We start from the raw sequence: 26,097 nt of genomic DNA, 5'->3' as shown, positions 1-26,097 counted from the left end.
AGAAGTTATAAACCCTAATTCTTCTCAGTCAAAGTCAAGAGTGGAAGATATCACTAATACAGTAAAACTGATGCGAAACTTTGGATGTTAATTTGTATATTTTTTTGTTAGTTGTTACTTAATCACGTCAAGACTACATTACCAATTTTGATAAAATATAGCTAATTGCCTGGATTTACACATAGGATACTTTTTATCCGAACTGAACACTTCTGTGGGATAAAACAGGATTCATGATATAACCTAATTCCAAGCGGGCAAAGCCGCGGTCGGAATGATATTTTTTTAAATAGAAAAATTGTTTTAAAAAAAACACAAAATATATTGACGCATGTATTTATTTTTTGCACTCTATTATAATTGTAATTATTCATTACAAATAATCAAAATAAAATAGCCAGAACAAAGTTAGGCCCTGGTAGGGTAGGTAGGCAGGTACAGCAATGTGAGACGAACACTGGCTTATTTATACCAATAATAATGTATTATAAACATTAAATTAAGTTTACAACAAAAATACATAATATTAGCTAATGTGAAAACGAATCAACCAATCATCCCACAACAATGAAATGTGCACACAAATATTCATCCAAATCGGTTCATGTGATTAGGAGGAGTGACTGCAGCGCCATCCTCCGGGCCCAATTGTGTTTCCAGATCACCCAGGAATTCAATTCAATATACTTACACAAAATTTTTCGAAATTAAAACTCACATTACTATGTAAATATGAATATAAACCTGTTTTAGTACTAAGCAATTTCCCGCACAGGTGTAGTAAGTATAAATGAAATAAATATCAACATCAAATTCTTTATACAACATACTTATCTACCACCTACTAAGAAATGTAATTCTTGAAATTTTTTCGTATTTTTTTTAAATATAATACTACTCCAATGAGCTGCTCCTGTTCCATATCACGTCCGCCATACTTCCACTAAGTTCACCATGATTTTTTATTTCTTTGCACTTTGTTGCTTTTTGCTAAAAATGGAATCATGCGATAAAACCAGTAGAACGTTGATAACATACATTTTTGACTGAATAAAGGTACTTACGAAGGAGTGGGTTCACATTGTGAACAATCAGTGGGTTTATTTTCCTTCTGGATTCCGGATTTCTGAAAAGATTATCTATGCTATAAATGAAAAAAATCTTACACATTCGTTATGTACTTAAAACAGGGGTACATATCAAACATCGTCTATAATACAATTATCATCAAATTTAAAATAAAACCAACTTCTTCATTAATTTGTTCCAATTGTAAGCATTCTTTTTTCTCCAACCTTTATGTTTCTTCTTCTTATTTTCTTTATTGTCCCCATTTGTCTCATTTTGTCTTATCGTGTTGTCACCCTTTTTTACGATTGCGCGAGCGACACAAGTTCCCCGTGTGACGGCCGTAGCGGGAATGACTCGTGCAGCGATCGGGGTAGGAAGGTACAGGGCGGCTCTCGCTATATTGGCTGGTCGCGCGTTAATTTCAAGTATTTCTTGTTTATTTCAAAACCATCGCATATTTCAAAATTCTAAATCGGTAGACGTATAGGTTGTATATTTTATAGTTAATATCCAAAAAGTCGTAACTTTACGTTTGTTATTTTGAAGATGCCAGAGATTATAAAAAAATAACAATGAGAACTTTGTATTTTTTTTCTATCGAGAAAATATCATGGAATCATGTTTCTAAAACGGTAGACGTATTGTGTTACTATTGAACTTTCTTGTCAAGAATTTTCATCACGACAACTTTAATAATATAAAAATTACGAAGGTTTGAAAAGGGCCGTAAATGTTAGAAAAATTAATTCATCACCTTAATGGTGGCTAAAATAAGATTATTGAGCGGAAGTTTGCGCAATTTTAACATTCATTTTTGTGGGTGGAAATGAAGTTTTTTGGATGAGACATGTACGACATACGTATTCTTCTTTTACCTACTGTTGATTTTTTTATTATTTTGAGCATTGTGAGGCTCACTTCAGAAAGAAATAATAGATAATATAATGACGAAACAATAGAGCGTTTGTTTTCTTTCAAAATGAGTTGACAATCAATCAAATTAAGACAACATGCAGTACCTATTGTCACCGAAAGAAAATTCATCAAATTTTTTCATGATAAATAAATCTCTAATTTCCCAATGATATTTTATGTATAGATACGTTATATACTCACAATATATCCAAAAAAAATGCTTCATATGCAGTGTCAGGCACACACAAATACAATTTTCATTTTACTTAATTTATTACATTGACAGACTGTATAAGAGAGATGGCTCTAATAAAATGATATAAACAAAAAAGACAAAGATAGTTTGTCACTTCCGCGCAGGTGTAAGCAAAAGTCATAAGAATTTGCCAATTAAATATAAATAAACAAATAGTTGCCATGGTAATTGGCATAGACTAACGACACAGAAGGTTCAATGTTATAGAATAAAGATGTTAGGTTTCCTGCACAAGTAAATAAATGTGACAATTTCATTTACTATTTTATGATAATTATGATGTCGTATTACAATGAAAAAAAATTTTTTTTTGGAGATATAACTGTATTAAGTATTTATTACTAGCTGTGGTGTTCGTTTTCGGTCATCATCATTTCACCCGATAAACACCCACTGCTGAGCATACTGCATAATCCTCCTTATAGAACTCCATAAGGACCGATCTTACGCTATTCGTTTCAAGGCAGTTCCCGAAACCCGTACAAGGTACTCCAACTTGTAGGATAATTATAATAATAGTGGTGCCTAGATGAAAAAAAAAGGATGAAATAAAAGAAAGGATGAAGTATAAGCCTTTTTTATCTAAAACACAAATAAAATTTATGTTCAATAGCTATTTACAGAAAAGCGAATAGCATTTTTCGTCAGTAGCGATAATCTTTTCTTTAATGTTTACGTATATTCAACATCATTTTATTTTTATTTATTATTTTATTATTGCAAACAAACATTTTTGGCATCACGATTTCATTGTATATAATAAATAGCTATATTTGTTCATTATATGCACTGGATGTAAACTGTGGATTTAAATATAAAAATAATCAAGCATTTACCCAAATCGAAATAAATAAAATAACCGTTCTATTTTCAATAATCGTATCTACATGATAATCTTTGAACACAGTGTACGCTAGCTTTGTCACACTAGTGATTGAAGCAATGTTTTATCCCTTTCATTATTTCAATACACGTGTCAAGCAAGTGTCATTCATAAAGAATTGTAAATTGTTATTTTTACTCTTAAACTGTAATAATTTAATATATTTTGCTGTGATATGATATTCCTTTATCTTTTTTTATTTTTTTGCACGAATACGTGCACTTTCTGAACACACAGGAAGGCATTTTCGACAACTTTAATGTACCTATCGGCATATACGCTCACTGGGACCGGTGACAATCTGACTGATTGCATTGGTCCCAAATAGGACCAATTCACGGAATCAGTTTTGGTGCGTTGATGACGTATCTACCTCTTGTTTCTATATATAATATCATTGTAATTTCCGCCATAAATATCAACTAGAATTTGTTCGTTATACGAAAGCTAAATTTCATCTTCTAATTTACTATATGACTTCTTTAATTCATTGTACGTAATAAATTAATCAATTCAACGTTAATTAAAATTATTATTTTTTCCATTAGTTATATCTATCGGAAGAACGTCACAGGCCGAAATAAAGCAATCTCCCCATTGCTCGCTATCAAGTGCTCTACATTCGTGCATGTCGTAGCGTCAGGTCACGTGGATCTGTGTATCTAGATGTGACACTATTTGTATTACAAGTTTACTTAATTTAACCCATTGACCACCGTAAGCCCCGATCGGGGCGCGACACAATAGATTTTCTATTGTGTCTGTGATTCCGAGGACTGATGGATTAATTGCAAAAAAATAGTTTACTATGGTAACTAGATACTTAGAGATAGTTTATGGAAAAAACTGTTTTTGAATAGGTAATGTATCGCGTTGTAAATTATAACATAACTTCAAACTCATCATAGGTTATACCTACTGCCACGTGTACACGTCAAAGCCAGAAATAAAGCAATCTCCACATTAGCTCGCTATCAAGTGCTCTACATTCGTGCGTGTCGTAGCGTCATGTCACGTGGATCTATGTGTCTAGATGAGCCACTGTACATACTACTAATATTACAAATGGGAAAGTTTGTATGTTAGTAACTCTTTCACGGGAAAACCACGGAACGGATTTTGATCCCTAATACTAATTGGCAGTCATGTTGCTTAACAAAATAACACTTGAGATGACACTGCGGCTGAAACCGCGCAGCACACACCATTATGTCTTGATACCGTGTGTTGTCTTGAGCTATTTTCATTAAAGTTTTAATCAACATTAGTGCTGTACCTACTTTATTTCTTAAAGCGTAACAGACATTCGCATTTATCCTATAAGTGTGAACATTTAATACGTACCGTTGATACAGAAAATCAACACCACCATTTACCATTAGTATCTCGCCGTAATGCCGTTTCCAGTATCTCTATATCTATGTAACAGTGCGTATTTATTTATTTTTACCGAAATAGCTCGAGCGGTTGTCGAGTGCGTCCATTCCGCGTTGGAATCCGATGCGTGGTTTATGTCTTCATTCTGTTTGGGACTGATTTTAGTTCATCTAACAAATAATCGTTAATCTAATTCGTTTTAGAAGTACTGGAGTTTTTCTTAGCTTGGACACGACGTGTAAACGGTTAAACGGTACATGGATGAAAACTTAAATGAATAAAATGAATGTGAGATTATGGATTTATGTTATTTTATTTTTGTGATTATTTTAGCACACTTTTATAAGCCTCACCTGTAGGTTTGTATGTAACCAACATGTTTTTATGACTCGATTTTGATCCACCTTAATCCGACAGATTTAGAAACTTTGTACACTTATCAAGGATCGGTGATAGCATAATGTCATGAACTCATGAGTTAAATGGTGTTTTTTTTTAGATTTTCTTAACTAGGTATATTATTATTGTAACAACGATTTAGGTAGGTCCATACATCCATAGTTAATAATAATATTATGAATACAACTAATTATTACTTTTTAAGAAGAGGGTATCTAAGTAAGTAAATAGGTAGAGCAAAGAAATAAAACATGGATTGGATCGATCTTTTTTATTTAAAATTTTAAATACATTTTGAAATCTCCAAATTACTTCGATTTAGGTAATAAAAGCAGCCTATATCTTCTTACGGTTTAATATACGGTTACATAACACAGCAACCAGAGCCTTCCGTTTAAAAAAAAAAACAAATTAATTACAATAAGGAATCCTATTGTCCACTTTTGTCATCTGATAATTGGAGTAATTAAACAATCTTATTGCAGTTTTATCTCTATTGTTTGCGCTTAATTTGCATGCCAACCTAACCTTGGGTAATATTTACAACGTTGTTGTCATTTCTATGCAAATATCATTAAAAAATACTGGTAAATCTGCTTCACTCCTGTTTAGTGCCTTTAATACAGTTCAATTTGAAATAATAAATCTCATTGTAATTTAGTTAAAATTATAGTTTAGTTTAAATTAAATAAAAGCCACGTTTTAGAACTTACTGTCAAATATTTTAAATCAAAAATTCCTAAAAATTATATGTAGTCTCAAAAAATTTTTCAAAAATCATCAATTTGATCATAGAATAACCATGTCAGATAATAATAATATATCTACGACAGAAATAAAAATTGTAATCACTTTTGTACTACAACTTTCACTGTTTTTATGCACATACGTTTTTCTTTATCCGTTTGACATCAATTCAATCCATTCCAATAAATAAAGCAATTTAAATATCATCATCATCGTCTAATCTAATCTAATATATTTTTAGGTTATTTTTTCCCGCCATCTTGTTTTTAATTTGGGCGCCAGACGAAAGTAAAAAATACAAAACTCATAAGCAATGTCCCCGCCTTTGGGTTCAGGGAATCTATTTCATATTCGTCAAATTGGTTATTAACTTTTTAATAACGGGTTCTGTTGTAATATAATGACTTTTGGCATTTGGTTAATATGAATTTTATGTCTGGGACATTATTAGGCCCTTGTCTAAAGGTTGAGAAAAATAGAGGAAATTTTCTTGACTCGAAGTTGCATATAATTGTGTAGGTGTTATCGCGTTCATCAAAAACAATAGTTATCAAATTCAATGAAAAATCGGTCAGCTCGAAATCTGATGAAATATAAAAATTTTCTTAAAAGCTATTTTCGTGTGGTTCTAAACAACGAGCATAATAATTATCTCATTGCCAAATCTGATCGGCATTCATTGAAACATTACGATTGATAAAAAAGAGCGTGCCGAGCATACGTGTCAGAAGTGAAACTTCTTTGGCAAGATGCCTAGATACCAAAATCGTCGCCTTACTCCATGAGTCCATGATGTGACTGTATTACCATGACGCGACCTTTAAATTTTACTCTCAACGAAAAAATATTCATCCATCGATCGACCATTCTAAACAATAATGTAATTTCTAACTACGCGATATTTACGTTCCTTTATACCGCACACATTTAACAAGTACAAAAGTCATCCACAATTAGTCACGGACGTTATCGAAAAACGGAATAACCAAACAGTATCACAGGAAACTGCGTCACGTCGGCGCGAATGTTTGTGAAATTTGAACGTCCCGTGTAGGCGGGTTCACACAGAGCGAGCAGCCTCGCGAAGCGTGTGTGGACGCGCCACTATAAACATAAAGGTGTATCTAGGTATATAGGCAGTATGGGTTACTAACACAACATTCGATCTTCAAAATAATACAGCATACATAATTAGATGTCAAAGCACAGATTACTTACTAAATATAGTCAACAAAGTTAATTGGCATGATTTAACTAACGTCAGTGAAAAAGAGATATCGGAAGTAAACTGCGGCTAACTAGACACATTTGATGTGCCACTCCCAGAGCGCTATTAACATATCCACACTTTTGCACGTTGCAGTTGTAAGCAGCTTTTTCAGTGTGGACGTGGCTCTGCCCAGTAAAATGATGTCACCATCGATTTCCTCGGCAAAGCCACATCCACACTGATCGAGCGAAAAAAGAACACACCTGACTTTTTTCTTTCAATTGGTTCGCGAGGCAGCTCGCTCTGTGTGTCTCCGCCGATTCGTGTTTACATCGCGAGCACGCGCGTTGGCGCCAAAACCCTGTCGCCGCTGTGACAATGTTGCCACACTTGAAATAGATATTTCTAAACAAACTTTGTTGCTCAAATTGGTTTCCTTTTGGTGGGCTATTTTTACTTTTTTTGTTCGTGGTAACGTGGGGTTGTTTGTATTAGTTGTTAATTATATTTAGGTCTAATACTAACGTCGAAGTAAAATAGGCACAAACTTTTTCATTAAGCGCTTACTAAACTATACAGTCTTGTAATTTAGCAAAGTTTTAGCGTAGTATATGCTCTAAAATAGAAAAAAGAAAAACATTTAATATTATTTTATAGATCATTGAAAAGCAATGTGAAATTGACACCAACCACTATTTTATTTAAAAGTATTTTACAGTTGATCTCAAAGCATACGCTTCAACTACCTAATAATATAAGATAATATAAGAAGTAAGTTTTTGCATTCGTTCATTAATTCAAGAAAAATTCACACAGCTATCAAAGACTCTAAATACGGATTAAAACTACAAAATTGCAACACGCTCTCCGCAGTGACAATTATTAAAAATGATGTTATAAAACCTCCTTCACACACTTGACTGTGTTGCCATAAAAAATAATAGACTTGCAACTAATTTGCATATAATGCAGACAGGTGTCACTGGTATAATAATTGGCCTACATCTGTAAATGCCGTAACAATTTTTATAGCCGTGTATTTTGTTAACAAATCGTATTGTCCTAAAAATTTTATGATGAGAATACGTTATGTAGTCTTCCGGTGAATTTGGTAACTGTCAGCGGTTGAGTGGTTGATATCACATATTTTTTTAAATTATTTTACAATTAAATATTTATAAAAAATTCAATGTAACTTCGGTTCGTTTTTTTGAGGAAATATATATATATATGTCAATTTTGTTTCTTCTTTTTTAAAGATCCCTTTTTCTCAAAAGGAATTTAACTGCAATGTGCAAGAGCTGTTATAAGGATAATTATTCAACATGCAATAAAAATGCGTTTGTACCTAAATTACTTTTGAGTTAATGAATAAGCATTCATTTATCTATAGTCTATACATTTGTTCTTAATCAATCTTTTTATTTTCACATCTATCAAAAATATTATCATAAAACCGCTATGACGTTTACAAAACTACAATAACACGAAACATTCATCAAAAATTACATAACCATAAAGCGAAAAATTTCAAAAACGTTGCTCCGAAAGCGCAGACAAATTAATTAATACGTATAGGTTATGACAAGAACAAGCACTTTAATAGCCTTTGCAACAGCCATTACCACAGATAACGTAAAGTGACTGTCTCCAAACTTCACACGCATTTCTCCCACCATTGTAGTGTGACACGGATTTATAAATTTGGATGTGAATTTGCGTACTTTTAATGTAATAGAGAATAATTTTCTTTTATGTTATGGATGTGTGTGTGTTTTTTATATAGAGCGTTTTTTTATCAATTTAGGTAAGATTCTTAAAAAAATGATATTATTTCAAAACGAAAATTTAAGAGTAGTGTAAACATTAAAATTTAATAACAAATGACAGTAGTTATTCTGTTAGAGCTTTCACATATTTTCCTAACCATGAAATTGTTGTGATTTTCCTAAAACTGTAGAGCACAATTATTGTGAATGAAGATAATTAACTAGACTGATAACAAAAACATGAGTGAATTATTATAATCTAAGCTCGTAAATAATAATACATACCTCATCCAAAAATTAGTGATTGTTTCAAACGTCGAATCAGAGACAAGAAAATGATTCGACTTCGTTCCCGCGAACAAATTGAGAGTCATTGTTTCCTTATCAGCTTATCAGTCTTTCCGCATTTCGTGTCCATTGTGACATGTGGGAGTGACCTCTGGATGAGGTCGAAAAGTGACCAAAATTGCCGTATTGTAATGTGTAATGTCGAAAATGTTTTTTACATTTCGCGGAAATGATTTAAATCAAATTTTGAATCTGTGGGATTATAATATTTTAATAAGTAGTAATTTGATGTACGTTGTAATTAAGAATTTACGAGTGTAATAATATGATGTTATAACATTTGTTCAGTTTTGTATTTTAATTTTTTGTTTCAGTTTTTGTGTAAATAATTTATATAAATTTATAGTTCAATATCCTATTAACCAAAATCCTAACCTGATTTTCAGTCGTGTTTCTTACCGCACTATCATTAAAATTAATAAACAAATCTTATTTCTATTACCTACTACTATAGTATTATAGGTAGGTATTATCCGTGATTGTACCTCATACATTAAGTACTGTATATATTCACATAATTTAACTTTTTTTTACTAAAATAAACAGTATATTTAATTCTCTTTTTCACATTTCAGGTTACCAAGCAGAGGTCGCATCACACGGAGGTAGTAATTATGGAAGACGGTTCTTAATTAGTCCCTATTGTGATTTGACAAGAGATCCTGTGATCTGGCTTAAAGGTTTAATACACACTGTTATGATGGAAGAAGATTAAGATTTTCCTGGTTGAAATTTATAATAATGAGTACCATGATTTGGTGGTGAAAGCGAGAACTACGCAGAAAGGATAAATGGAGAATTAACATTAAGTAGTACCTATCTAAGTATACTTACTTATTTTTGTAATGTTTGATTTTTCAATATCATAAAAAATCTGTTTCTGTTTCAGTTAGTTTAGCTGGATGGTAAATCCGCTCTTGGTGTGAATCTTGAACTTTGGAAAAATTAAGATAAGGAAGAATTCGTGTGACTACATACATTTTAATGTTATTTCCCCAGAGTTTTTTTTTAAATAGATAAATCATAAAAATAGTAGGTACCTGGAGCACCTTCTGCTGTAAGGTAAAAAATAATACCAAAGAAAAATTATTGAAATAGATTTTTCTAGAATTGTAGAATGTAGAGTCTCTCACCTTTATTCCAAATCAATTTTTGTACACAATTTTTCAATATTTTTTTATTAATTATAAACGACCTAAACCATTACCTTCAGCCTATGTTCTTCAAAGGTAGCAACCGTGTGTCTCAATGGTGTTTTGGCAACAAATCAAAACAAGGCTTTGGAACATTTAACTAAATCATCGTTTCTCCAAAAACACCGCTTTATATAATTATAGCCTTCTGACTTTGGTTTCCAAACTCTGGGCAACTAATCAGTGCGAGCGAGATGGAGTAGTGCTGTTTCATTTGCACATTTTTTAGAGGTGAAAAACTATAATATAGATATGTGCAATAAGAAAATTGTTATCAATTGTTTACTTAGTACCTACCTTCATTCTTTATTTCGAAAGAATAATATTACCAAGTGCCTATTTAAAAATTCAAGTTTCTTCTTATAAAACTCTTTTCTTCGACCATGAGTAACGGATCAAAAATATACTAAAAAATTGCCTTTATAACTTTATAGTAATGTGAAATACTCTTTTCTATTTTTGAATGAGAAATTCCATTTTTTATGTGTAGCAGATCCAATGCTTAAAAATGCTTAGCCGATTTAGGAAAAAAATTAAAAGTAAAAAGGTGCATGATTTCTGAATGTGATAAACTATCTATGTTTTAATATTTTAGCTTACCACATTAACAAAAAGCAGTTGCGAAATAAGTGATCGAAGTCACGTTTAAGTACTAGCTTATAGCTATAACATGCAATAACTTGAAGCACTTAGATCCACCGTTGATAGAACAAAGTTGAACACTTAGGTTATCTTAAGTTAATTAGCATTCTGGCTGCATACACTTGATACAAGCTTCACGCGCATTCGTCAGGATAAAGTTATTTCAATATACATATTTGAGAATACAGGTTTTGTTACTGTTAATTTGTTACAGCAGTTAAATAACATTGCCTTTAGAAATTCCAATGAAATCATTATTTTTTCAAATTCTGCATGAATATGAATTATACACTGAGAAAACGTAACGGCTATAAATAATCAAGTTGCTGCTATTTACAACCGAGTAACTTGCTTCGGAGGGAGCCTGCAAAGTTTGTTGCTAAAATTATACAAGTCAACTTTGTTAACGTATGTTGGTAATATAAGCCCACTAAGGTGGTCAAAAAATACGTATTAAGGGTTTGTTGCTTTTAACCTATTCACTCAGTAAACTTAACAAACCTATTTACTATAGTCAATCGTGTTACTCTTTTAACAATACCCAACGTGCTCTGTTGTTTTTAGCAAAGTAATTCAGTGATTTCAAATATGTTGCTTTGTAAAACTAGCTAAGTAACACAATAATGTTAATCATATTTATTGGGTAGGGACAGCCAATCTACTTTGTTACTTCTACTCAAAAAATTTGTATACGTAGCCAAGTTACTGGGTACTGTCAATCGTGTTCATTGGGTAACTATAACTAAATATACTCTGTTATTTCTAGTCAATTAAGATTGGTATATTTAGCCAAGTTACTTTGAATTCTTAGGCGGGTTTATTAGGTAACCATAGCTAAAATACTTGGTTGCAAGTAATAATTCAAACGACACATATTAAGCTATATATTTTCAGTATAAGCTGACCTGTGAATGTTCGTAAAACCTATACAAGGTGTAAGGGGATATACACATCCGAACAGGGCGTGATGTACTGTTCAGTTTCATCAGTAGGTACATCACGCCCTGCTTAGATGTGTACCCCCTTTCTGTTACACCCTGTATACAATGTGAGGTCAGCTCATACTGAAAATATTTATCTAGTTCGATATGTTGTCATTTCTACCATTATTAATGCAGTGGGAAAAATTTTGGCATGTCGGAAAAAAAGCCAATGAAACGTTCATGTAGGAAAACAACACTAATTTTGCCGACACACCAAAAACGGAACTGAAAGAAAATTATGCACATTAATGAAATTAGCTTTATTCAGTACATGATACAATCATTTCAAGTAACATATTATCTACTACTCACACTTAAATACTACTACTTTTAAAAATAGTACACAATTCACAATGTCAAGAAACGATACTGGAGTTCTGTGTTTTAATTTTCACAATAACAGGGTGAAATATAAATCATGAGCAAACTTTTAAGGAATGACTCAGACTAAACCTGAACAACTTTAATTAGGTATAGGACCAAATCCAACATCGTAAAAGAAATATCAGCTGTTTCATAATATACAAAAGTGGAATTATCTACTATGCCAAAATCTACGGAACAGCTGATTTTATTTCGCGATGTTGGAGTTTGTTCTCTAATGAAAGTGGTTTAGGTTTGTTTACATAAAAACAAACAACCATTATGGTAATGTAAGCAAGTTAATACACCTAAATTGTACTTATAAATGTATTTGATAAGTCAAAAGTTTAGGCAAAAACCATAGAATAAGCTAGGAGAATAAGTAATCTTTTTGATCTAATAATTTTATTACAACCCAACAAGTAAATCCGTCATTTTTTTTAAACATTTGAATTTATTCTCATTGAAACATAATTCACATTCGTCTTCGGGAAAATGATCATAAATGCTAAAACTTAAACATTTTTTGCACCAAAAAAAATTTAAGTACAATAAGCTCTTTACATATTGTTCGTTTTCTATTATAAAATATTCTGGTTGAACCTCGTTACAAATTTGATGTGTAGATATGCAGATAATTATCATATCGGAACTATATCGTACCTACCTTATGTAATTTACATATTAAAGTAATAGGTATATGACAATATGATGCTTGATCAGAAGTAACTTATCTACTAATTCAAATTTATTTTTGGTTTGATTGTGGGGAAGCTTTCAGTGATTTCGGTATATTGTCCTTTGCTTTTCATATCTTTTTCTAGCTGTAAACAAATAAAAAAAAACGTAAGTAAGTATACAAAAGTAATTAAACTAAAGCAGACAAAAAATTCTAAAAAACTTAACTCACCAGAAGATATCCTTTGGGTTTTTAAGAGCAGCATATTCATTGTATTGAGGTATTGGAGCTATGGCTAACTCTTTTGCAGCAATGAGCCTCGTCTCTGTAGTTTCTTGCTACTTTAGTTCTACGGCTGTCCATGGCTCAGAGGAGTTTTTGAGCCATAATAGTTTGTCTTCTGCATCTCGCTCTTCTATAATAGTTTGATTAAAATTCAAAATGATGATGAAAAATTATTGTTTTTAATGTAAATTTGAATCTGCCTTGTAGGTGCTGAGGCGGCGCTTCAACAGACACGTTCGTCACTCGACTATGATTTGATAGAAATGCCCGACTTTGCAGGCTACGCAGCCAATTCCTTGTTTAATTTTTATCAAGTTACTCGGTCAAAAATAGTATTCGCTCCATTGTTAATTGCCGAGCTATGCTTATGTACCAATAGATAAGTTACTTGTTTGTTTTTAAGTAAGAAACACGGTTATATGCTTCATAGCAAGTGATTTAATTTTAGCCAAATAATATTATGTCTAAATTTAAATGATTTACTTGTCATTCAATGATAATGTAAGCTTGTTTATTTTTAACCGAACTCTGTGTAAATAGTAGCCAACTATAGTTAAGTCTAAAAATAAATAACTTACTTATCATTAAATAATAACGTAAGCTTGTCTATTTTGAACCTAATTCGGTAAAGGTAATATTGACCGAGTCGTTAATTTTGAAATAAATAAGTATTTTTTTAATAATAGCTAAGAATATTTAGCAATACTTGCTTGTATAATACTAGCAAAGCTTTAATGCACATTTTAAATATGTCTTGATTGAATGCAGCAGAATAATTTTTAACCGTGCTAAATTGGTACTTTGCTAAAGCAAAATTTTCTCAGTGTACAGGGATATTATGGGAACAAAGTTAAAAATATGATGTGACGATTCAAAAGTGCTTCTAGTAGAAGTCTAATTGAATAAATATATGTTTGAATTTGTGTTTGAAAAGAAACACATTCATAAACCTTCTACTATTTGACGCAAATCTTCTGTAGGGTGGACCTTTCCTGGTGCGAGCTGGCCCAATGCATGCCACATAAAACTAGGTAAGTAAATGATAACAAAATTGTATTCTATCAGTAAGTATAATTAGTATTTATATCCATTCGAGAGTTTAAAACCTTTTTTACTTAATAACAGATTAGGTATACTTTAAAGGTATTGAATAAAAGTATCAGCTCTATCTTAAGCCAATCTTTTTTGGACTAGTTAAATACGCAAATGTATTAAATTCCAAAAGGTTTGTTAATTATAATCTATCAGATTTTACATCTTATACATGTAGGTACATCTCATACAAGTGATGTAATAGATACTTAAAAAACTACCATCGATAAAATTCATTAATCCCGTACGACATTATGTCACACTCCCAACATATCACAACACTAACTCACGTGATATCATTGATTTAAATACCGCGATAGTGATGTGCCAACACGAGCAGTCGATAGCGTGAATTATATCGACACTCGCCTTATTTGCACTTAATTAGTATTTGTTGTTTATGCGTCTGATTGCTACACCTCGTGACTTGACGATCCAGATGGGGTTAAGTGGTTATTTGCATATGGTGATAGTATATTTTATTTAGTGTTTTTAGTATATGTTCAAATGATGGCTTAGTGGTTAAAACTAATTTATTAAATATTTCGAAAACCTTACAGCGAATGTGGTCAAAAGCAGTGTCTATACAGTAAGAAGTCTTTAATAATTATATTATAAAACATAATAAATTATATACTAAAACCTTCCTCTTGAATCACTCTAGATCTATTAAAAAATACCGCATCAAAATCCGTTGCGTAGTTTTAAAGATTTAAGCATATATAGGGACATAGGGACAGAGAAAGCGACTTTGTTTTATACTATGTAGTGATAAAATAAAATCTAGCAAAAGAAAATACAATAGATTTTCACAATGCTAATTCACAATTGAATTCCCAAAAACAAAGGCGCACCGCAACTCAAACTTATAAATGGCGGCCCATTTACAGAGTGTAAGATATGACGTCATATAGATCACTCACTTCGTAATAAATAAATAAATAACATGAGAAAAATTACGCCGTAAAACGAATGTTACCGGAGGCGCTACGGATGGATTGGATAAGTGTGGACATGCCTGTTTTGTAAAATAATAATGATTAGGTTCTTAATCCAATGAGTTAGGTGCTAAATACAAACATGTTAAAAGTGAAATGCTTAGAAAAGGGTAAGTACCTACATTATTTTGTTACAATTGCAAGTGATGAAATTATTACAAAATTAACATCTTTAAAATTCGTGTATTTTGACCATGCAAACTATGAGAGTATATCTGTATATCTAAGTGTTTGTATTATATACAGTTTAGAATATGCTTGCTGTATTATATTTAAATAATATTTTTATAAACCAATAACGAATTATTGAAAATATAGAGTCGTGTGAATTCCACTTTATTTGCCTTTAGTATTATTAAAAACATTATACAGCATTATTAACGAACGGCTCTTTACAATATTTTTAAATACTTACAATATTTTTAAAACTTAAATTATAATATAATAAGCATGCCACTTACTAGCATAAAACAGTACAATATACGTCATAATAATATCTCTATATTATAAAGGCACATCCACACAAATCCCGCAAATCGTCGTGGCGCGAGGGAGCGACAGGGACGGATGATTTAGAAACCCCTCGGGAGAGGCGCGACGCGACCCGATATTAATATTGTGACTCTGTAGTATATGCTGATGGTGCAGATAAAACGGTGTAAACTACAGTGTTTAGGCTGTATGTCATTGGGCCTAAACGTATGGTAAAACGTAGGTATGAATAAGTAGTTATTATAATTATTTTGATAGCTTAATCTGTAAGTTAGATTTTTATCAAGTTTATGTCTAAGTTTGTTTCACCAAACTTCAGGAATTAAAAATGTAATCATCATCAGCCCATATACAGTTCCCACTGCTGGGACACGGGCCTCCTATGAGGGTACCGACCATAATCCACCACGCTGGCCAAGTGTGGGTTGGCGGATGTCACATGTCAACGAACTTTTGATTTTAAGACATGTCTGTTTCCTCACGATGTTTTCCTTCACCGTTCGAACAGTGGTGATGTTACAACATGCGCTGATAAATTGAAAAATCAATATATTACATGCGCGCTCGTCTGGTCTCGAACCCCGGACTTATCGATTCGAAGTCCGAGGTCTCACCACTGAGCCATCACTGCTCTAAAAATGTAATGTGTATAGTTAATTCATTGCACGCAAATATTTATATTTGATTTGATTAATTATGAAAGTGTTCTTTCAAGTTTAGGTTTATTATTATTAGTCAATAAAAAAATAATTTGATGTATTGATAATTATCTTTTCTGGTACGTTGTTCGTGATTTTAATTTTTAATTAAATACGTTTGTTGTATAAATAAATAAATAAATGATCTACCTACCTAGCCTATGTATTTGATGTGAAATTGTAATGTAAATTTCTATTGTTTTTGCACTGATTGTTCTTCAAATCCTCCCCATACAATTAATGTTGATACTAGTGCGATACCCTGATGTCGCCTGGCACCTCCAGCTAAATTGGTTCCAAAATTCCAAATTCAAATCCCACAAGCCCTAAAGCGAACTGAATTGTAATTGGTCTTTTGATTTGGTGGCCTTTGATCTTGATTGGTCGATATAATTTGTGTATAGTTAGTACGTACCTAGGTCATGGTTTAGGTTATGTTGAATGATATTTAAAATTGTAAATACTTAGTGCTTTTATGTAATAAGTGGATAATGTTGGATAAGTTTTGTTTATTAAGTTTTGAATTATACATATCGTAAAAATTTGTAGTTGAAATTAAATTTATAAAATTGTGTGTGATAAGTTTTCAGGATTTTTTTATCTACTGTGCTGCATCCTTGGGCATTATAGGTAAACACACTTGTATCATAAGTTCTATTTTATCTGAATTTATAAGAAATGTTTATTTTTCTCTAGTAGTATGTAGATCTATATAAGAGCTAGGTACTATTTCTAAGAGCAGCTTGTAAATAATAATTGTTCTTTGTCTTGTGCAACGACTTTTTTTCAATAGAGATTGTAAATGGGTACCTAATAGTAGCGCAAATGAAGAAAATCAATCCTAAGAAGACGACAGAAGAAATAAAAAACACTGTAGGTATTTTACAAACCGTATATTTATTCAAATAAAATCTAAGAAATGTATCACCTAAGGCTGACACATGTTATATTTCGAATTTATAATTTAATAGCTACTGACAACGCGTATAAAACGACCAATGAAACTTGACCCCTAATTTAAAAAAAAATTAATCTGTAAAGGGTTCAAGAAGACTGGTCGTTTTGATTTGGGTTACTTACAAATTATGGTACATATAAATGGTTCTGTGATTAGGTAAGAATGTAAATTAAATATGAAGTTATAAATAAAAATAATTGGTGTGATATTAGAGGAGATGCTTTTTAGATGCTGTAGGTTTCTACGTAGACGAATATATGCATAGACGTAATCTATTATTCTAATTTTTGAGTTTGAGTGTAGTGTTTTAGATGCACTATGCATCTTAGGATAGTTATAATCAGAAAATATTTTATGCTATATGCATACCTACAGACATTTCAAATATGTATGTGTATTATATCAATGACTATGAATCTATAGGTACAATGTCTTTAAATAATACCCAACACAAGAACAAAACAAGAGCAACTCCCGAGCCACGTGTCAGAAGTGAAACTTCTTTGGAAAAATTCAACGATACCAAAATCGTCGCCTTACTCCATGACGTGGCGGTATTTTACTCTCTATTATTATCTAGGTATATTAAACTCTCAATGTGGATAAAGAAGTTTCACTTCAAAAAAGTTCTCTCGTAAATGTAAAATTACCTACATCTCCAAAACAATTTACAGAAATCACATAATTGATCCAAGATGCACCGTAATGCCAAAACAAAAACAATAAAAGCATTATATTATACAAGTAATTGGCAAACAGCCGATTTCCCGGTAATTGCCCGGATCGGCGGGAATCGCCTTATTTCATTTAAAAACGAGGATTATTTCCCCGGGGAGGCTTGGAGACGAGAATTTCATAATATAATATTTACCGGGTCGCGGAATATCCGATAATTAGATAGCGACGTGATTTCGTACGGGAAGGCTAAATTAATATCAATGTTCTTTGTTTTATAAAGCTAGTGATGTAAGGGTACATCGATATAGAATTTAATTTAATAAATATCATGAAGGATAACGCAAATTAATTCTTATTTTATTTTTATACCTAGTATTAATTTCCTATCTTAACGTGCTCTCAAGAGCCAAAGGTCAACCTTTTTCTACCAAAATGTCCAAAATTATATCGAAATACAAGATTGTTCACAACAAGAAAGACAACTAGAATAGTTATGAAACAACAATTAAATTGGGTTATCTATTTCTGTTGCTACGACGCTCTCGATGATAACTATTCTGTATTGATCTCATGTAAATTTGTGGTGCTTTTTTCTTCTTGTAGGTAAACTTTACATCCACGACATCTATAATATCTTGCCACATCTATCTGATTGTCTTCCATTTTTCTATTAATCACACTTTTAAATAAAAAAGTTAATTTTTTACTCAAAATGTTATCGACTCCCCAGCCCATCCCTATCAAGACTAAGTAGCGGAATGAAGACAAATGCTCAAGCCGGCGAGGGGTTCGATCTCGGGCGACATGACAAACAATGTATGACACGCATAATTTCTAACGTCCCTTCTTGATTAAGTAATGAACTGGGAATTGATAGTGATGTTCTTTATCGATATTGTGGTTTGTGAATTTTTTATGAGGTTAAAGTAATAAAAATATGAGATTTATAACTATCAGATGAAACCGAATATTTTACATTAAAATATTTTAACCCTCTCTTTGGTTTCTTGGTATAGTTATTTATGTTACTTATATAATGTTTTCAACATCATGAAATATTCATTGCTGGGTTCTTCTTAGAAGTCCAAGAAAAACGATTTAGCATCTTTAGTATTGTAACGTTTAGATCACATTCTACGACTTCTACTATAAATCTACAAAGTCAATTTATATCCAGAAAAATCTATTACAATGTTTTTGAGACGTTTTTACACCGTCACCCTAAAAATGACACACCGTGCCAATAATGGATAGTTTCAAAAACTTCCTCACTATAAACGTTATCAGGCCATCTTTATGGGCGCGACGTATTGATATGATAGTCCTTGATAAGGGCGTAAATGCGTTCAATAAAATTAAAAAGTTGAGGGTTAATTAGTGAGTGGTGCCTGGTACGACAGGCCTGCACAATCAAACTTCGTGTTACACTTAAGGTGGTGTAGAGTTAGGAAGGTTTAGACGGGTATTGGGAAAAATAGAGCAAAAAAAAAACCTTTACGTGTTAGTTTTTTAATCAATGTTTGGTTTATCAATTAATGAACCGAAGAATTGGCTATGTAGTATATTGTATAATATGTATTCCATAATCTCTACAGACGGCACACTAAGCATTGCATGGTTACAAAACTCTTCAGTCTGCATCTGCTCGTCTGCTTTCCTAAAACATAAATACATAGGGATGTTAGGTAAATGTTTATAGTCTGAAATTCTTTAAATCTATATTATCGGATTAGAAAACACAAAACGACTGAATTATTATCAAATTTGTCATATATGGTTTGAAGAAGATATAAAACTAGTCGGTATTGTACTGGTCTTTATCTTCTTAGGTCTTTATAATAGGCTGAGAGCTAACGGCTGTCCCTGTAAGTTACCGAGTCAATTACAAAACTTTGACGAGTTGTTCGATCGACGATCTGGAATAGACCGAGTGCTTTACATGGGTGAAATTAAATTAAATATTGTGGGGGATTATACATAATGACTCCTTGTGATTGAAGTATTTGGGAGTAAATTAAAATTCTTTGTGTGCGCAAAGTGGTGTTGTAACTTGTAACGGCACTATGTTATTGGTAGGGACATGTTTTGCAATTCATTTGTAGCATACATTGTAACTGATATTAATAAGAAATTCGATTCATTTTTAATAAAAGAGTTTATCAATTAATTCGATTTTCTGCCCAAAACTTTACAAATAATTATACATATACTTAAACCGTAATCGAGAACCACGATATCTTTTGGTGGAAAGTGGAAACAGAATAAAAATCAGTAGTTGTAATAGTTTTGAGTTTATCACAGACAGTTAGAGAGACATACGCGGTAGAGAACTATTTGTTTTATAATATAAATTATAATATGTAGGATTATATTATTTACACATGTTATTGTCGTATACCAAAAGGACTTAGGATAAACATAAACATTATGTATAATTTCTGTATCTACATACCATCACTCTGACATAAAAATAGCCTTCGAAGCGAGAAAGTTTAATCAATTTAATAATTTTTCATTAAAACAACGATAGTATTAAATAATCTAAGGTTAATATAATGTTACAAAAAACTTCATGGCCGAGTTACGAATGTCAAAGTAATTTTCCAAGCCATATAATTATTTTAAAGCCACACCATTAGTGGTAATGATGACAAAATAACCAGTAATTTGATTATAAAATATATGTACACAGCAGGAAGTCGCGCGCTAAAATTATCGCCCAATCGAGTGTGGAGTCAAAATATTTATAGAAATGTCATGTATTGGAATAATAATTGAAACTGTAATGTGTTGAATTGAAACGCCTCTGAAATTATAGTCAACAAATTTTGGAAAGTTATTCCTACACAACGACGTCATAATTCCTACAGCTTATATGTTGATGTTGTAACTGAAAACATCTAAAATAAGAATTCATGAAAATTTCAAATGTTATTGAAATTGGCAATATTTAAAAGTGATGTTCAATTTTAAAAGAAAATATTAATAATTTATATTTTTGGCATTGAGATATATATATTATGGAGACGACACCGCCTACATCACTTATGTTCCGCTCAACATAAGCCATATGGCTTAACTGCACGCTCATTTTTTATTTGTGTGTGTTACGATATTGCACAAATAATACGGAAAAGTGACTAACATAACTTTTCATCGGTAATTACCTAACTAGATAATAATTTTTAAAACTTAGAGCAAAAAAATGGCAGATTTTGTTCGTGGTGTCTCCTCCATACGTAGTAATATTATCTCAATGTATTTTGGACTTTTTAATTGTCCAGTAGTATACCTATCAGATCACATAGATATTAAATTAGAACTAACAATAAATTAAATAGGTACAAGAATTTATATAATTTAAGCTTCATTAAGCCACCGATAGTTTACCGCCCTTTATTGCTAATGACGAAAAACGACAAACACCATAAACATTTACAATTATAATCTCGCAAATTACTTTCACAATACTGCACTTGTCAAAGTGTTTTGAAATAAAAATGTATTTAAATAATATGTTTTGTTTCATTTCTTATTCAGTTACATATTATTATTTATCCCTACTTCTTACCCTTTCTAATAAACTTCTTACCCTTCTTTCTTTCTATAACTAAAGATTACAAATAAAACGAAGAATGCTTTTCGTGTTTGTTATTTTACTGTTTTACTTGTAATTTTGAATTCCTTTTTAATAGAAGGTCGAATAATAACTATTTAATAACGTATAACAGATTGAGGCAAAAATCACGTATCTTTGGAAAGATTTGTGAATCTGTAAAATACCTAGAGCTCTTATAAGCCTAATTCTAATAATCTATAACCATAATTTTCTACATTCGCGAAGCCGCGAGTATCTTGAAAGAAGAAGCGGAAAAGGTTGGACTAAAAATCAATGCCAACAAAACGGAATATCTCCACATGAAGCGGTATAGAGATACACGAGCTCAACGCCAAGATCTACAGGCTGGAGATATCACGTACAAAGGAGTTGCTAGTTTTAGATATCTGGGTTGCACTATAACTGACTCACATTCCAGGGAGGAAGAAATTAATATCCGTATCCAAAATACCCTGAAATGTGGTGCAGCCTTGCATAAGGTGCTCGCGTCCAGGCTTCTGAGCAAAAACACCAAATTAATCCAATATACAAAACGGTCATAAGACCAATAATAATATTATGTATGGGTGTGAAGCCTGGACCCTGACCCAGATAACAGATTGAAGAACGCAAGCTTTTAGTCACCGAAATAAAGCTTCTTCGCAAGATCTTTGGTCCCACCAGACGAGAGGATGGAAGCTGGAGAGTCCGAACAAATGCCGAACTAGAAAAACTAATGGCCGAGCCAAATATACTTGGAGAAATAAAAGCACAGCGGCTCCGTTCGCTCGGTCATGTAGAAAGAATGGGTGAGGAACGAGGACTGAAGAGGGCATACTTGGGGCGACCCCTGGGCCGACGGCCGGTTGGACGACCTAAGTATCGCTGGCGCGATCGAGTAGAGGCGGACCTGCGCGTGCTACGAGCCAATAATAACTGGCAAGAGACCGCTCAGGACCGGGGAAGATGGAGAGTTCTCGTCTCAGAGGCCAAGACCCACTTTGGGGTTTCAGCGCCAGAGGAGTAAGTAAGTAAGTAGTAGGTAAGTATAATTTTCTACATTAAGTAATTTGAAAAAAAGAAATCGATGTTATTTCTACTAACACAAACATTTGAGAACCACAGCTAGGAATCGAATCCGTCATTACTTGGACGTCCTACGCGAAATGACATTCATTATTTTTAAGGACCTCATAAAACAATATTACGATCCGTACTCTATACTTAAACACTGTTCCCTCCCAATTATGGCCCGTAACTGCCGGTTCGATTCCTGTCGATAATTACAAGTTCAACCCAAACATACCAGGGAGGCATAAATAACTTAGCTTGTCTTTTTTCTGCCTTCCTTAATTGGTGTTGTCGCTAATACAAATGAAGAGACGAAATTGGTTTTCGTCGTGTTTTGATATATTTTGGGATCAAGGGTGCTGTAAAATGTCTGGACTGTAAATATGGTGTTTTAAAACAACGATTTAATGATTTTGGCAGGATTTACATTATAAAGATAATAATGTATGGGGAGTTCTATTCATTAGGTAAATATTATAATATTATAATAAATAAAATATTAATTAATTAAGACACAAAATAATATAAAGTGTACTTACCTATGTATTAAAGTTTGTGACAGTAGTTATCTATTAGAGCGTATACGCACTATGCGGGTAGCCGCATTGCGGGTAGCCGTCCGGCTGACCGCAAGCACAATTATGTACGTAATATTCATTTCTATGCGCACTGTGCGGTCTGCGGTAGCCGCATCGCAGTGCGCATAGAAATGAATATTACGTACATAATTGTGCTTGCGGTCAGCCGGACGGCTACCCGCATAGTGCGTATACGCTCTTAGTCAATGATTAATCTTGACAACAAGGGATTACTTAGTAGATCACTTTTTAGTACAATTATACAGTAGATACCTTTAATGCTTCATTTTCTTTCTCTTTTCTACATATTTTACAATTAGCGTAAAATATAAAAAAAATCATTTGCAATAATTGTAACTAGATACAATATCATTATTATTCAATAAAACAAAACCACCTCGATAATTGAATCCGTTGCCAACACGTAGCATAAAATATACAGACATACATAGCAATTTTAACTCGATATAAGGTGATAAAGGTTGTTTATTCAGTGTTGAAATAACTCCTTCGTACATGATTATATAAATAAAGAACAGATGTGTCTATGAATACATAACTCTAATAAGCACATCACTATCTGTAGAGACAATACGTGCGTTTGTATGTAGGGCTAGTGATGTGCTAATGTTTTATCGATGTATTACGTAAAATGTGAACGTTAATTATTAGCAAGTGATAACTTAATGCATGTTATCTGGTAAAAAGCGCCATTAATTAAATAAATTACTGCGTTGATTATTTCACACGTTACATATAATTTTGCATAATAACATGTAAAATAAAATGACTACAATAGTAACATGTTATATGATGTTACATTGAAAGATGTATATAGTTTGTAACAAAGTTTTTAAACTAAAAATGCGAACTATAATACCTATCAAGTTGGCTTGTAAAATTTGTATGACCTCAGATGACTGTGTTCTGATCTACATAGCATAATAATTATTGTCAATAAAATTTATGAATCAATTACTCAGTGTAAATATGGTGTAATTATACATTGACCGCTTCCTTAGCACAGTTGTTAAGGCGTGAGCGTAGAACCGAGGGTTCGATTCCTTGTAGAGACGATTACTTGTCTCTAATGAAATTGATCAGTGAAATAGATTTACATTCACACATGATATAAACTACATTTTTTTCTTATCCACATAAACACAAACGCTTTTTAATTCTTTGCGAATGCACTAAAAAAAACATACGTAAAGATAAACCATTTGATTGCAGACGAAGTTGTGTAGAGCACCAGCTATTATAAAACAAACATTATCGATAGACCCCATCACTATAAGAACAACACACATTATCGATAGACCCCATCACTAGGGGCAACTGCGCTCGCGCACCCGATGGTTATGTCGCGCGTGCTTGTCATTTGGCCCCGCCCTACGCACTTGGACAATTATTATAATTTCTATGATTACCTCCCATTAGTGGGTTATTGTTTTGGAATTTATAACTGTAGTAGGTTAGGTTACTATTATAAAAGCATATAAGTAGGTTATCTTACTACTATAGGAAATAATATTGTAATACTGTGCTACTATCACATATTACTACCTAAATAGATTAACAAATGTCACTGAATAATAACTAGTAGCTAGCCATGTGTAGTTTGTATAATCGTGAAGTGTTTTGAAGAAATTTGGCATGAAGATAAGTTGTCGTTTAGAATAATTATTGAGTCTTAGTTGAATTGCTTTTTAACGCAAAAAGTGCACCTAATCTGCCTCTGTCCGTGTGAATGAAATCCAAGTTTAAAATTAGCACAGAAGCAAACCAATTTACATACACCAATATAAAACCGTTACACTATCTCCGATCTTCAATTACAGCTCAAAAACAAAGATTATAATTTATACCGTTACCAAATCACATCATAATCTAATCCTGAACTTCACACTTGATAAGGAACCGTATTGACACGACATACGACATATATTGCGTGTCACTTTAAAATAACTTTGAGAAAAGTATCCCGATTTGTCGCAACAGTAGGCGTGGTAGTTACGTCAGAAGTGATGTTATACAAACTTAGATTTGCAGCACTTTCATCCTTATTTTGTGGGGGATAAGGTTGAGAATAAAAGAGGTGAATAACATGGATGTATGTAAATCAAAGTCGAGTGGACGAGGCAATTTGGTGGCCATTAAAGTACGCTCTGTACATGTCATTATATAGCGCATAGAGCGTGAATACAAAATTGTGCAATGTAATAGTTCTTTTGTCTTGGTGTCGTTCTTATGAACGCTTCTGTACCTAATGTAATTTACTCGGGTGAGAAAATGTATTATGTATCTTGGAATATATTACTTTTGTTGATTTGATTACCTTTTCGTTTGAAAATTTGATGCGACATTGTTATTCTAATATTTGAAAGAAAATACTTTTCTTTCAGATATTAGAATACTTCTATAGGATACAACTATTTATTTGCAAAAAAAAAAATGAAAAGTAATAGAAATAATTTCTTCGTAATTCCATGGTATTTAAAGGTTACTCAAACGCTATTACTTAAATAGTATTCATAAATACATTTCGCAAACTTTATAATTTCAAGTGTACTTATCGACAAACATTGAAAACTTAATTTTAAATGACATAACGTAAAATCAAGCTAAGTATTATTCATAGCAAAATGTCAATAGTGTAACAAAAACAGTGCAGTTGTAATAATTTACCTATACCTAGGTAAAATGATTGTTCAATTATTTCTAAGATATAGGTTAAATATACTACATATTAGTGTCCGACCGAACTTTCGGTTTCGGTTTCGGTTTCGGCCGAGTTTCGGCCAAAAATCAAGT

General features: G+C 32.3%; 1 long non-coding RNA gene across 1 annotated transcript; it reads right to left on the bottom strand.

Moving 5' to 3' along the window:
* Positions 1-242: 242 nt before the first annotated feature.
* On the bottom strand, positions 243-1,832 carry LOC149479886 (uncharacterized). Its single transcript, XR_016317172.1, has 3 exons — positions 1,250-1,832; positions 1,065-1,126; positions 243-990 (listed from the first exon to the last, which is right to left on the bottom strand). It is a non-coding gene; the product is annotated as an uncharacterized LOC149479886 (long non-coding RNA).
* Positions 1,833-26,097: the final 24,265 nt, after the last annotated feature.

The sequence above is a fragment of the Colias philodice genome, chromosome 19 (genome assembly GCF_061535455.1).
Source record: "Colias philodice isolate Cphi_HAF_F1 chromosome 19, ilColPhil1 Martin Lab GWU primary, whole genome shotgun sequence".
Lineage (NCBI taxonomy): Eukaryota > Metazoa > Arthropoda > Insecta > Lepidoptera > Pieridae > Colias > Colias philodice.
This window is presented reverse-complemented; position numbering and strand designations above follow the sequence as displayed.